The sequence below is a fragment of the Plodia interpunctella genome, chromosome 12, assembly GCF_027563975.2.
Source record: "Plodia interpunctella isolate USDA-ARS_2022_Savannah chromosome 12, ilPloInte3.2, whole genome shotgun sequence".
NCBI lineage: Eukaryota > Metazoa > Arthropoda > Insecta > Lepidoptera > Pyralidae > Plodia > Plodia interpunctella.
In genome coordinates this window covers 1,507,954-1,521,351 of record NC_071305.1, presented here as the reverse complement: position 1 = coordinate 1,521,351, position 13,398 = coordinate 1,507,954, and the positions used below count along the sequence as shown (strand labels likewise).

The following is a 13,398-nucleotide window of genomic DNA, read 5'->3' as shown; positions in this document are numbered from 1 at the left end:
AAACTTTTTTCCGGTAAAACACCGGATTTCCCCACTCTAATAGTCGGAATAAATTTGATAAAAACTTTAGTCTCTTTTTTTAAGAATGTCCGAGAAATTATCTAGTTTTGTATGTTGATTTCCGTTTGAATTGACCACTTGATATCCTCCAGGGAATGTCGTAAAAGGGGACTAAGGGACAGAAAAAACTTAACAGCTGAATGGTAACGACAGAATTGGCCATTAATATAACTTCCAAGAAATGCTGGCTTGATGTCGTCGAGGTTGATACGCGTACCAATAGCAGGACTAGGAATGTCGACGACCGTGCAAAGTGAACACGAAAAAGTAGAAAAGCGAACCTGGGCTCCGTGGTTCAATGGCTGGGCTGAGGAAGAAACCGGGAAAAGACTCAGATATTAATAATTTTTTTTTCGAAAATTAGTTTACAGTTTACTTTTAAGCATTACGCCTTTGACAGGAGACATCGCTCTTTCATTAACACAATTTTACACAACACAATTTATATTTATATAAGTATATGTATAGTAAATGTGCCAAGGTTTATTATAATATAATAAAAAAATATTTTTACTTCAGACTAAAGGTAAAATAGTAATTAAATAATGATGTTTACCTTTATTTCATTTCAGATGGGACAGAGTGTCTGTAATTGACAAAATTGAACTAAAACTTAGTTTAATTTCCGGCCAACTTTCCACTTTGAGTACAGTTAGTAATATTATGGTTCTATCCACTGCACACTACTTAAACCGTAAAATGGCTATTGAAATAACACGGGACATTGGAGGAGTGCCGTGTTCGACGGTACAAAGGATTCCAGGCATCTTTTGGGGACACACGGTTGTGAATTCAATTCAAAGTTTCAATTTGTAATTTATAATTTGTAATCAATCAATCTATCTATGGACACACGTCTGAAAATAAATATTTTTTATTTTATTTTATTTATTTATTAATTCGCAAGTTATAATTTTCGTATTGAAAATTTTTAAGGCATTTTTGATGGTAAATACACAATTAGCATTTGCTTGTGGCAATCGTCGTATAGTTCACATAACAAAATCGATAATCAATTTTTTGTCCAATGTGCTTGATATGTGACTATACGATATTCTTGATATATCGATAGAAGTATGTGAGCGTGTGAATTAACGTAAGCACGAAAACACGGTTATTTAGGACAGAAAAAAATTATTATTGTTCTTCGAAAATTTATTTTGAGCACTGATTTAAATATTGTGTCGGAAGAATTTCTTAGATTTTTTAGGATAAAAATAACTAATTATATATATGATATTCCAAAGGGTAAGTTTAGTTAAGTGTATTAAAGATATTTTGGCATTTACATTAAAATGAAGTGTTCCAATGGTAGTTTTTTCTATTGAGTTGATTTTAAGCCTGTACCTTAGAATGTTTGAACGCCTAAATCACATAACAGTTCAGTACACTGAAATTGCCTCGAATGATTGTTTAAAGCCCTTGCAAACTAGCATACAAAGTTCCTTCAAGGTTTTTAGATTATTAAAATTTATTTATTTTAACAATGTGCGAGTTAACACCCGTATGTTTCGGTACTTAGTATTCACTGGGGCTACCTCAAAAGCCAATGAAACTAGATTACGGCTTTATCTAATATGCTTTACTTACTACAAGATATTTCAATGCTCTGAGCTTACTTCTACAACTAAAAGCAATTAATTTATGACGCGCGTAAAGTGATATTTAAATAATAATTATTCTCATTCGTCATTTGACACTTTGCTTGTGAAAAAAATGGCGATAATCCTATACCAATTTTTGATCTCAACTAATATCCTAATCTTATCCTAACTAATATTATAAATATGAAAGTAAGTTTGTTTGTTACCTCTTCACGCTCTATTTAAATCAATCAATCTTCTTGAAATTTTGCATATAAATAGTTTGTAATATGGGGGACATAGGGTGCCTTTCATCCCGGAAATTAAATGTTACCGTAGGAAATTTACGCGGGCGAAGCCGCGGGCAAAAGCTAGTGTATAAATAATAATGTACTAAGTAATGGTTTAATGTCCTAAATATCCGGTCACAAACTAAAATTATTACAAAAACGTTTAGTTGTTTTACTAATTCAAAGTTATATATTACCATCTCGGCTACCAATATGGCGGGTTCGCCGAAAACGAGAATTTCACGCAAAACTTTTTAATGCCAGTAGTTTGTAGCTTGTGAGAAATAATTATAAATATTAAAAAAAAAATTACGAGAAAAAGTGCCGGTGAAGGTCTAATTTCTGAATAAATGATTTGAATTTGAATTGAATGTTAAATAAAAAGTTAACGAACTTAGTTATCGTGCAATTTTATTTTTATTATTAAGTTGGTAACATGTTCAAAAATGGAAATAGCTCAACTTCTTCGTGGTAAAATAGTCTCTAACCCCTTGAAAATAAAGTTTTAAGTGGTATGAGAGGATACCGGTACAAATGGACCAGTTGGTGGTTCGTAAGTGATGGTTGGTGATCAAGAAACTATTGCATGAACACGCTCACTTCTACCGCATCGCTCCCACTCGGCAAGATGACGTTCATTTAAAATTGAGCATTAAAACGTACACTGTAGACATACTTTGCATTGACAAGATGAGAGCAAATAGCGAGCAGTCCACGAATTTGTTGTAATGTTTTATATATTTATATATAGGGCTGTTTCAATGGCATGTATTGGTCCTCAAAAATGTTGTTGTCTACCTAAGAAGGCGAAGAAAGGTACATATATAGTAATACCATGTTAATTTAATCATAAAATAAGCGTTTTATCTATCTACTAGCTTTTGATTGCGGCTTCGCCCGCGTTAATTTTCCAGGAAGAAAGGTATCCTATGTCCTTCTTCATACTTCAAACTACATGCAAAATTTCAAGCAAATTGATTGGGTAGATAGAGCGTGAAGAGGTAACAAACAAACAAATAAACTTACTTTTGTTTACTGTTACTTACTTTTTAATTTCACCTCTATAATAAGTAAATAAATATATTGGGACAAATCACACAGATTGAGCTAGCCCCAAAGTTAAGTTCGAGACTTGTGTTATGGGATACTAGCTCAACGATACTATATTTTATAACAAACACATATACAGATAAACATCCAAGACCCGGGCCAATCAGAAAAAGATCATTTTCCATCATGACCCGAGACCGGGGATCGAACCCGGGACCTCTCGGTTCAGGGGCAAGCACTTTACCACTGCGCCACCGAGGTCGTCAATAATATTAGTTAGTATTAGAATTAATCGTAACAAGTGTAGAAAAAAAAGTAGGAAACTGAACCGAGGACTTCGATCCTCTAATGGATAGAAAGACAAATCAAATTTTGAACGATAAACAAAATAAAGGCAAGAATTTCCATTCCTTCTTCCAAGGAACAGTTGGCATTCCACTGGGAACTAAGTATATAAATAGTTGGAACAAACAAACCAACTGTCCGTCTGTACAGCGAAGTTTTAGTCGTAGCTGTCGTAAACTATCTTGAGAAAACTTTAAACAAAAATATCCAGTTTCTGTTTATTTTCAAGTTTTTCATCGCAACGGTTTTAACCCCAAAGAGAAGTTAGGAACTATTTATAAGATTGTTTTAAGAGAAACGTGTACCGGCCATACAAAAAGAGAAAACGTTTTTGTACCCTTAAATATGACATAAAGTCAAAAAAAGTACTTAAGACATCGTCCTTTTTTCAAAATTTGCTACTGACAAAAGAATGAAACAGATACGACATGAATTGACATTAATTCGTTAAAAATACTTGTAGAAAAATTCAAAAGGTTTATCCAGAAACAAAAAAATAAATAAATAAAATATGTAACTTGAAATTAACTTAAGCTTTGAAGTGCTCATAAGAAATGAACATTATTTTAAAACAAAAATTTCACCTTGTATGTAATAATATACTATAACTTAAAAATAAACATACAAAAAAAAACAATCATCATTCATCGCAATGAATGCACTCACTAGTAACGTAATATAAATTACTCTTTCTCATGAAACTTGTTCATAAAAAAAATAATCATAATTTTTTACCCAAAAAAAAATAAAACTGCTAAAATACCGCGTCGCTATGAATGGCTGCACTTATGTCGTAAGTGCTCGCGTGCAGGTTGAAAACATTTCAACTATTTCTGCATAAAAGTGCATTAAACGTTGCCATTAAATTTGCCCGCACCGAATGAAGGAATACGTGGCGCTGGTGTAATGAGACTGATAATAATAATAAGTGCGTAGGGATGTGACGACCCCATCGCCCGCTGGATTTCCAGTGCAATCAGTCACCGCAGGGCAGCTTGTGGCGAGCTGTTGGTGAGCGGCGTCACCACGGACCCGATCTCCAGGGGACCACACACACATGCACCTACACACACATACACACAGTAACACGTCCCTGCCTCTGTCTTGCCTTAGCCGGCCGGTCAGAGTGGAGTAGCAAGAGCAGAACATTCGCTCCAGGGTGGAAGTGTATTGCACGTAATGGCGTAATAACGGGGAAACCCGCTCTCGGGCAGCCCCGTGATGGTGAAACCGGAGCCGCACCTCTCGACACCCTCAGCCGCTCTACTAGTGTTGCCCTCTTTGCTGCAATTTTGCATCGTGCAGCTTTTTTCGGGGGCCCATTGACACAGCTGGCGAGTCACCGCCTGCCTATTTTATCCGTGTTTATACATTGGTCAGGCAGGCGACATAGTTTTGTTTCATAGACCTGAATACACATACACAAGCCTATTCAACCCAATAGCCCTATACGTTGTAGTATACATTATATTCCAATAGTCCTGCACTTTCTAAAAATTGTTCGCAAGTACATCTCCGTGGTGTGCTTGGCGAGCATGCTTTGGATCGTGCCCCACACCATTTTAGATCAAACATCTCACAAGGCCTCTACATGTTGGACCCATGTCCCCATGCAAGCCTCAAAGGACCGGGCTACGGCCCGTGAAACTTTTGAGAGATACAAATAATAATAATAATATATTAGGACAAATCACACAGATTGAGCTAGCCCCAAAGTAAGTTCGAGACTTGTGTTACGGGATACTAACTCAACGATACTATATTTTATAACAAATACATATATAGATAAACATCCAAGACCCGGGCCAATCAGAAAAAGATCATTTTCCATCATGACCCGACCGGGGATCGAACCCGGGACCTCTCGGTTCAGAGGCAAGCACTTTACCACTGCGCCACTGATATAATTTTACTTGTTGTTTCCAGGTGCAGAGTGAAGGGAATATCTTAATATTTTCCCTGCGACAAATAACAAAAAGATATTTGTTTTTACGGCATTGACGACCTCGGTGGCACAGTGGTAAGGTTCTTGCCACTGAACCGAGAGATCCTGGGTTCGATCCCCGGTCTCGGGTCATGATGGAAAATGATCTTTTTCTGATTGGCCCGAGTCTTGGATGTTTATCTATATATGTATTTGTTATAAAATATAGTATCGTTGAGTTAGTATCACATAACACAAGTCTCGAACTTACTTTGGGGCTAGCTCAATCTGTGTGATTTGTCCTAATATATTTATTTATTATTATTATAATGTGGTAAACGAGCAAGCGAATGCTAGCAGATGAATGAATGCGATGAAGTTAAGGCTAGTGATGATCGCTGCCCATGACAACATCAGGATCATCATAAAAGCGTTCTGTACTAAATTTCTTTATTATTCTTGATAATTTCAGTTTTTAGCCCACTGCTGAACATATTTCATATGCCATCCTCCAGCAGAGAACGTAAACGAACGAACGTGCAGAGAACCTACGAAAACAATTATATGAGGATATAAAAATATATAATCGGTTGCTTGATAGATTCAATTTATATAGTTTACGTAAATTTAAATACTAATTTTTCTCCCTGCAATCTGATAAAGTTTATTAATCAGTCAAGGAATATTTGAATGACACGATAGCATAAAAATTATTTCCACTTTCTCTTCAATTTGAATGCATATTATAGTCATTATTTCTAACATATAATAAGACTAGGTATTCAAATTATTTGCTTGACTAATGGAAAAATGTAATATTGTGTTTCTCTAAAATATTCTCTTTGTAATGTTTGCCTGCTGACACATCGGCAGAATATGTCTGGATGATTGCTTCTATTTTTATTTTATCACCATATATGTACCACATTCATCAAATAAAAATTTCATTTCATAAATGGATGAGAGAGCCACATTCTGTGTCTCTCTCATTCATCACATTCATATGAGCAATGAATATGCATTCATTGCTTTTGTATGTTGTATTTTAATTTTAGATCATCTAAAGCGAACTAAGTCATTTTCACTTTTCAATCAATATTCTTGATATGTATATAGGTTTTCATTAAGATATCTGGCGTATCCACAACTTATAATATTATTGCTCTACTATCTGATGCCCGCGACTTCGTTCGCGTGGCCGAACAATTTTTGGTTTCAAAATACTTTATACCGTATATGTTGCCCAGGCTTAATAGCTATATAACAAAAGTTTCATTCGAATCCGTCCAGTACTTTCGGAGATAAGCGTGTTCACAGACAGACAGTCAGACAAAAAAAAAAACTTGCTCTCTATTATTCTTCTTCAGTGTCCCTCTACCCACTTCAGTCAAAAATAATAAAATGTTTTTACTGTTTTATTGTATGTATCATGACCTTCCTTACGCTATACTCAAGTGTTGTCTCATCTAATAAAAGAGAAAAGCTATCCTACAATATGTTTGACCCATTTATTATTCGTCGAAATATGCTCACACATGATATGAAACAAGGAATATATATAATAATATCCCGGGACGGAGTTATAGGATCGCCGTGATGTTATTAAATTCATTTGGTCTCACTTCACCGTCCTCGTAAAGCATATTGCTTCAAACTCATATGTATTCACGTATTTATCACAGTGAAAAATATTACTTAATTCGCGTATGGAATGTTTTCGGTTATCATATGACATTTTTGGTTAATAAATTAAACTAATATACTAGTTGCTAATCAGCCAATCCGCAATTAAACGCGCGGTGGGTGTTGGAAATAGTAACATTTTAGTATTTGTCTATGACGTTTGTCTTTGGTTATGTTTCCCGCGTGCTCTCTCTCTCTTTCGCTCTCTTTTCCCCTCTTTTACTGGACGAATATACGCATTTTATCACCTCCATACCTTTTATTGCATCAGCATTATTAAATACATTCCTAATATTTTCATCCATTAACAGTGGTCATGGCCAATACTCCTTAGACATTTGTAAGCCTGTGCCGCGTACTGGGGACGATTAAATAGCTGTTGAATATGATAATGATCACTAGCTGCTGCTTCTTCGAAGCATATTATAAAAGTTAATTACGGTAGAAGGGTATTAATACTATATTCAAAATAAAATTGTTTATTTAGAAATTAGACCTTCACAGGCACTTTTTCTCGTCAATTTTTATATTTATAGTTATTTCTCACAAGCTACAAACTACTGGCATTTCGGAACGACCACAACTGAGAAGAAATGCCGAAAGAAACTCATTTGAACAGTGTTGGTCCCTATTATGCCAGATCGGCTTACCATTATTGTTTCTTACAATATATTTTTTCTAATAATATATAAAAGTACATAATGTACATAGTCAAAAGGTATATCAAAACATAAAAATATATGAGAAACGAGATGACCAGTTCCCTCTGACAGCACCTGTTCACGAGTTGACGCATGGATTAGCCATCGCGTAGCTCAACCATAGCTCATTTCTTGGGTTTGCTCCTGCTGCCAGGGCCAGGCGGGAGCGGCATAGCCAGACATTTGTTTGTAATTTGCCGGTCTACGCAAGACGTTACCGTACCAGCGCAGACAGCACTCCTGAAGTTTATCTGCTGTGAGATAGTCTGTCACAGCAGATACACTCCAGGAGTGCTGACAGGACAGGAAGACAGCCGAGAATGCACCACGGAACTGTCTTCATGCCATTGAATTAACAATTAAAATTAGTATTAATATTAAAGTCCTTTGTGATTTATTATTGTTCCTAATGAAAGGCTGAATGGTTAGACTAATTGGTTGTTCTATATATGTTTGGTCTAATTAAAAGGTTGTCAGAGGACAACAAACTCAATATGTTCTATAAAAGCGATTGTTAATTAAAGACTCTGACTTTACCCATTATAAAATCTTTATTAGTCACATGATTATATAGCATTGTGTAGATAACTAGCAGCTCGTCCTGGCTTCGCTCGGGTAAAACCATATTAAAACTTTCTCAGAAATCACCCTATGTAAATAATCAGATTGAATTACTAATTTCCATGTAGATATAATGCGCTAATGCTAGTACTATTAATTTCGCTGTCTACTCATTCGCTTTAGTTGACCAAATTTTGAATGGGATTATTCGTTATTTCTTATCACCCTCATTTAACTACACTAAAGGTCAAATTTTAAAGGTCAAGTTTCAAGTAGATCAGTAAAGATTTTCGCTGTTTTTCATACAAACTTTACCCCCAATGTTTACCCTTTTAGAGGTCGAATTTTGAAAATTCCTTTCTTATCCGAGCACTACGTAATAACTTAAAGCTACTGCCCAAATTTCGCGTTTATAGCTTCTATGGTTTAGGCTGGGCGTTGATTAGTAAACAACTCTTGTTCTTTTATTTAAATAGATTAAGAAAAATCGTTATTTTTCTTAAAATACTGAGTAATTTTTAGAAAGCATAAAAGACTACAGATATTTAGTTTTTCAGTTCAGTTGTTTTCATAATCCATATTATACACACTAACAAAAAAGTTGGTGATAAAGACAAAAATCTCTTTTACAAAAAAAACAGCTGCGTCAATTTTGACGTAATTTGGTACAGACGTAGTTAACGACCCGAGGTCAAATAGGCTATCTTGCTGAGCAGGAAGCAACAGCCATTATTATAATATTTTCGAATTAACATTTTACAAAAGCAATACATTTGTTTCATCAAACAGAGGAAAACATAACATAATGACTAACATAAATTCATATTTTTTTACTCCTGTTACTACCAATTATTACTGCCGTGAAAGACGCCTCGGCTGGTAGAACTGCCGGCTAATATATTTTTATTATAGTACTACTATAGAAATCAAAAATTAAATACGACATTTAATCATAGGCAATTCATAATAGGTATTTGATAAGCGTATAAAAACAATGGTCTTTAACTTTCCAAGAATTATTAATACTTAAAATAAGCCAATTCATTACAGAACCATGGCCCGTAAAATTTAATAATAAACCAATATTTAGGCCTTAGGGGAAATAATTCTTTTGTAGCATCCTATAAAAATGTTATTCCAACCCTTTTTAATAAGTCACGCGGAAGGGAGTTCAGTCTTAGGATAAAAGTGAAGTTTAGGTTAGTGAATAATTAAAAGGTGACGGTATCTACTGATATAGAATAGATAGATAAGGTAAGGCTGTTAAATAACTAGCTGCGTCCTGGGGCTTCGCTCCCATGGGAATTTCGGTTTAAAATAAGAGTATTTTGTGCTATTCCAGGTGATATACTACCCGTGCAATAAATAAACATGCAGAGATGAGAGAGATTCAGAATATTTTTGAGTTCACCAAAAAATACGAATCAATTTGAATCTTAGGTACTTTGCGGCTAACTAAATCTGGGTGATTTGTAGACATATAATCTAAATAAGAATAAAGAATAAGAATTATTTATTTCACGAAAAGAATTACATGCATATAAAAAAACAAATGATCACACACTAGGCTAGGCCTATACGTTAGTTTATAATTGTGAAACAAACACACATACAATTAAAGAACTTAGGTACTAGGTAGATACCCGAATTGCCCGAGATGCCCTTTGCCGGATTAGGTATATATTGCTGATGTTTCATTGCGGTAAATAAAAGCACTCATACAAACTTCGCAATGTTCTCGCATTCGCGTCGGCATGTGTCTGAGTTCGGCGACAGTGTGTAGTGCAGGCATTACGCTAAACAAAAATGCCTAGAACTGTTTATGGAAGTTATCCTCGAAGCATTGTGAACTAAAAATATTTGAAACATGACACTACTTTTTACGCACTGAACAACAAAACCTGTTGCCTGTTCATACGGTCAACAGCACATCAAGTTACCCTGTATGAACCTCTATGGCGCGGTAATACTGCCGATTTTGCAATGAATTTGGGTAGGTTGATGTGCTGTTACTATACATAAAAATAATGCTAATTTCCCGTAGCATCGCGTATAACTTTTGACAGCGTTATTGAAAAAGTAATTACGTTCGTCTGAATGTTACGTACATCAGTGATCAACAGTTATGTAATTAAAATTGTGGATTGTTAACGCTTTTATGAAACGCTAGCTACAGCCCGTGGCGTTGCCTGCAGTTTATCATTAGTTGTAATTATTTCAACGTTTACTTACGTTTTTAATTTTATCCACAGTAGTGCCATCTACTTTGTAAAGCGCCATTTAACTTTTTGACTGAATTTTACGAAAATCGCGTACGTTTAGAATATAAAGTACCATTTGTATTAATTCAAGGTATCAGGTACCTAAATATCAAATTTAATAAAAATAGGCTCAGCTGTTTGAGCGTGTAGACATAACAAACACGCGCACAAAATTTCGCCCTTTATAATATTAGTGGGATTTCAAATGACACTCAAATTCACATTTGTATTGTGCTTTAAAGTTTAGTCCCACTAATCCTAACCTACTAATGTTATAAATGCGAAAGTTTGCGAGGATGTATATATGTATGTACGTGTGAATGTTTGTTACTCTTTAATGGAAAACCTACTGGACGGATTGTTATGAAATTTGGTAGGTACACGGGCAGAATATAATCTGAATTAACACAGGGTACTTTTTATCGAAGCGAATTATGGAGTGAAGCCCGAGGGTGCAGCTAATATTAGAATTGAAAAAAGATGTACAGTAAAATTCGCCCCTATTACCGCGGCATAAAGATTTCTGCAGGGTAACTTGATATGCCGACTGTACCTTAAAACAAAATTAGAAACTTTTGTTTATATGAAATTCCATACAATTACTACGAATGCGAGTCAGTCGCGCTTACACAGCTGTACAACTAGGCCGATTTCGATAAAACTATGAATAAAGGATTAGAACAAGCATTGGCAACCGCGGGCAAAGCTGCAAATAAGAAATATTTAGTTCGGTATTTATTTATTTATTTATATTTTATTTATTTAGACAAAAGTTAGTACTTTATAAAAAAGCTATGTGAATTTCCTACATAAAAATAATCTAAACATGTCCCTTGTAGTACCATAACATATTTTAAGGTTCAACAAATCGTATCCAGTTCATTCAGGCAACTATTCCTGTGTGAACGACTAAGATATTAAACTTGCCACAATTTTCCTTACTTATGAGGTCTATCCCATGTTCAAAACTTTATTTCTAAAAGGGATCACCAACATTCTATCGCGATGAGGAGCTCAATAGCAGAGTGGTTAGCGCGCTCGGCATGCGATACTGACGGTTAAGACACTCTCACAATGGTCGGTTATTGGATGCGTTGGTTGGATGATAGCTGTTAGGCACAAATAGCATTCCTAAGGAGAGTTTACTTCAGGCAGGCGACCGAGCGCAACAGTCGAACTATCAAAATTTCAAGATTATTGTTACACTGAACCTGGATTTCGTGACATCACAGCCCTGAAAATAATCGGGAACTTGCGGAAACGAGAGAGAGAGAGACAAGAAAGACAATTCGAAATGATTTTAAAGCATCTAAAATTCCGAATATTCTCAAAGTATTTTCAGAAACTGAATCGGGAAATCTTTAATGCTTTTATGCAAAACATTTTTCATTCGTAACAAAAAGGATTACTGCAGAAATCCCGCTTCTATATTCCGTCTGGTCTTGTACCGGGATAGACAAATCTTGTCTGTTTAATCTGTGGCCGTTGAATGCACTTTGCTTAGCCTATAATCTCATTTTGTACCTCACATAGATTTATACTAATATTGTAGCATAGGATTAGATTAATTAAAGCGGTGGTGGTGTAATGGTCAAGACTGTGGATCAAAAGGTCCCAGGTTCGATTCCTTCTCGTGCCACATGAGTTTGTATATCAATCTGACTCATGTATAGTCGTTTTCATCGACCACCACTTGCTTCCGGTGAAGGAAAACATCGTGAGGAAACCTGCACACTGGTTGATTATTAACTTGTGTGTGAAATTAAGAAGGCAATGACAAACCACTCCATTAATAGTGCCAAGAAAGTTGTTATGTGTGTTCAATACCACGCAATGATCGGACGTAAGAAATAAGACTATAAAGAAGTTATTAATTAACTCTGAGTACCAAGAACAAGATCAATCAGACGAAACAGCCAAATTTGGAATTGTTTTTTGATATAAAAATAAAAAAAAAACAGAGGAAGAAGATCTTTACACAGAAACAGAATACGACCACCACAGAGTATAATAAAAAAAAGATTCTTATTATTTTGTCGTCGGCTCGATCATTTAAAAAAATGTACTGATAACTTCAAAACTACAAATTGCTGAAATACATGAACGCCGATGACGATACAAAATGGAGAAAAAACAGAAAGAAAAGCGAACCGACGATTTATGGCTGGGGAAGAAACCGTAAAATCGATCAAATGAGATAGAGAAAGTTCAAATTCAAATTCAAATTCAAAATTCTTTATTCAATTTAGGATGATATACGTCCCTTATTGACGTCAAAAAAATTACTTAAACTAAGTTTACTACCGGCTTCTAAAGAGCAGGTGAAGAAGCGGCGCAACAAACTTCACCGCAGCCTTTTCTCCAAGGACGTCAATTAACAAATGTAGGTATATTAAAATTTAGGAGGACGAATTTACATAATTATTAAAAATGACAAAATTTTAATAAATAAATAAAATTGAAGTTGTATTTCCAATAAAATTATTGAAAATTGTCACACAATACATAAATAAAAAGCTAAATGTACAAAACGTACGTAATAATGTCATAAATCAATTACATATGTTATGAGAATACTGCACCACGCTTGGGCCGATAATACTTTAATAGCAGAGATAATACTTTATTACGCCGAAATATAAATTCATATTTGATAGCTAATGCTTTATGCATACCCACACTCATTTGCGCAAAAACACTCAATAAAAATAAACTGTCATGGCCACCTTGTGTTTTATACTCTTAAAGCTTAAAGCCAACTTTGTAGTATTTTTTTTTTTGGTTGGATTAATTTAAATATCTTACTTTGCATACAACCAAATAATACGCATGCGTATAATTTAAATCGCGAACACTGTTTTTGGTAATTTTAGTCCAATTTTTTATCTCGTCTTAATTTTATTACAATTTTTATAGAAGACATCTTTGTTTTCACTTCGA

General features: G+C 34.8%; 1 protein-coding gene across 3 annotated transcripts in view; it reads right to left on the bottom strand.

The window, feature by feature from the left end:
* Positions 1-13,398, bottom strand: part of LOC128674064 (connectin-like) — a 235,357-nt gene that overhangs the window by 174,056 nt on the left and 47,903 nt on the right. The window contains exon 1 of one of the 3 annotated variants that reach the window (XM_064436282.1): positions 7,666-7,929. The exons of the other annotated variants lie outside the window; for them this stretch is intronic. The gene's annotated coding sequence lies outside the window, so the exon portion shown is untranslated. Of the gene's footprint in view, positions 1-7,665; positions 7,930-13,398 lie in introns of those variants that run through there. 3 annotated transcript variants of the gene reach the window in all.